The sequence below is a fragment of the Apis dorsata genome, unplaced genomic scaffold, assembly GCF_000469605.1.
Source record: "Apis dorsata unplaced genomic scaffold, Apis dorsata 1.3 scaffold_1065, whole genome shotgun sequence".
Taxonomy (NCBI): Eukaryota; Metazoa; Arthropoda; class Insecta; order Hymenoptera; family Apidae; genus Apis; species Apis dorsata.
In genome coordinates, this window is record NW_006264163.1 from 78,517 (window position 1) to 80,553 (window position 2,037).

Below are 2,037 nucleotides of genomic sequence, written 5' to 3' on the forward strand. Positions count from 1 at the left end.
TTTCCTCTCTTTTCCCTTCACGTTTTCCTCTATCCCACCTTCTCCTTCGAATCTCTCTCGTCAGCACACCCTTTTCCTCTCCACCTTGCCTCTTCCCTCTCTTTCTCTTTATTTCTCTCTGTCTCTCTCTCTTTCTCCTTCTGCATCTCTTCTTCTCGCCCTTCTTCAGCTTCGAGGCGAAGCTGGAGCCCACGTTGGCCTGCGCTACATACTGTCTCCCTCTCTTGTGTTCTCCTTGGTTCCCCGCCATTTATTATTCATCGACAAGGAAAATTTATATACGTCTTACAGCTCATACTTAATTCTCAATTTACGATTCCGTGGCTCTCACCTTTTTCTCCCTCCCCTCCCTTATTCCTTTTTCTGACGAAGTTGCATGTCTGATGTGCACGAGATGCGCCTCTTCCTCTCCGATTTCTCCATTCTTGTTCCCTCGAACTTTCGTCCCTTTCGATTGAATTTTCTTGTATTTTTTTTCTTTTTCTCTTTCTGCCTTCTTATCTTTCTTTTTGTACGATTAAATTTCCCTCGACGACGCTTGATAATGATCCCTTCGTCGAGGACGAGGGCTGATCTTTAAAAATGAATTATAAACGAAGTCGAAGGTACTTGGCCTTGTTTCAGAGACGTGCCCCGGGTTAACTATTTTCGCTTTTGTTAACGAAAATCGAAATCAAAGTGTTTTGAGTTTTAAAAATTGGTAATTTCCGGTTCCCTGTTTTGTTCAATTATTAGAATTTTTGTTATTTAAGAAAAATATTTTCATTTTCTACTATATTATCGAGGTAAAGAGAATTTTTATAATAATTGCAAAGTATTGGACGGGATTGAACAAATTAAAATAAAGAATATCAGTTTAATCAAATACACTATCGTTTAAAAATTTCGATTTTCTTTTCGTATCTTTGCATCTCTTTCCAATTTTATCTCTCACATTTTAATCAATCAAAATTATTATCATAGATATCCTTTGCTTTCGTATATTTCGCTGAAACATAAAATTCTAAACACTTTGCTTTTACAAGTTGATTACAAGCCAAGAGGAAATGAATCTTCGATACACAATCGATATTAATATCATCCATTCGAAACGGAGCATCTAAATTATTCAGTGCAAATAATATTCTGATCGTACTCTTTCCAATGATATTTAATTCATACGTACATCGAAATTGCACTGTATGCAGCAAGAGTGTGCATACACTCTGTCTCTAATTTGTCCGCGTCAATAAACCGGATCAAGTGTGAAAACGAACATCGGTTATATCGATCATATCCAAGAGCTTGTTCTTCGTTCCAATGTTATATGAAATTAAATTCTCTTAAATAAATTAAAATGTAGAAATTATCTGTTAGAATTAAATATGAGTATATATAAATATCGATTTTATATATACTTATATGATCATTGAAAATATAAAGATAATTAATAAATCTAAATACAGATTCTAACAGAAAGATTCTTTCCATTGTTACAAGATAGATTTTCCAAATTAATTCAGGTGCAAAAATTTTTGCTATAATTTTAGAATAATTTAATTTTTCTTTATAATGGAAAAAACGTCGATTAAAGTTTTTGTTTGAAAATGATCATCGTTTCGAGAGAATTTTGAATAGTACAAGAGAATAAAGTCAGAAGATCTTATGATAATCTTTTTAGAACGTATGTAGGTTAATTTTGTGGTATACTTTTGAGCTCTGGTATATCCTATAAACCGATTTTCTCGATTTCATGACTAGTCAGGCTGAATGATTTATTTCGTTAGGGGGTGATACTTCCTCGAACGATGGAAGTATCTTTGAATTCGTCGTAATAGATTTAGGGCAGCCTGGATCTAAGGGTAGCAGGCGTGGGTATAGGTCAACGACAGAGGGGTGCGAAAGGGCTTTGGTCGCTATGGAAACCCTGGCGCAGCGCGTTGACTGTGGGGTGCCTCAAGTTTTTTATGGGCTGGACGATTGTCGGTGGGGTCGAGATTCTAAAAATCGTTACACAGACCTAGATACTCGCCTCTGCTCGGCTCGCCCTCCCGCGGA

General features: G+C 36.2%; 1 protein-coding gene across 1 annotated transcript in view; it reads left to right on the forward strand.

Annotated features, from left to right (window-relative positions):
• LOC102678694 (lateral signaling target protein 2 homolog) overlaps window positions 1–2,037 on the forward strand; it is an 83,766-nt gene that overhangs the window by 8,786 nt on the left and 72,943 nt on the right. The window lies entirely within an intron of this gene.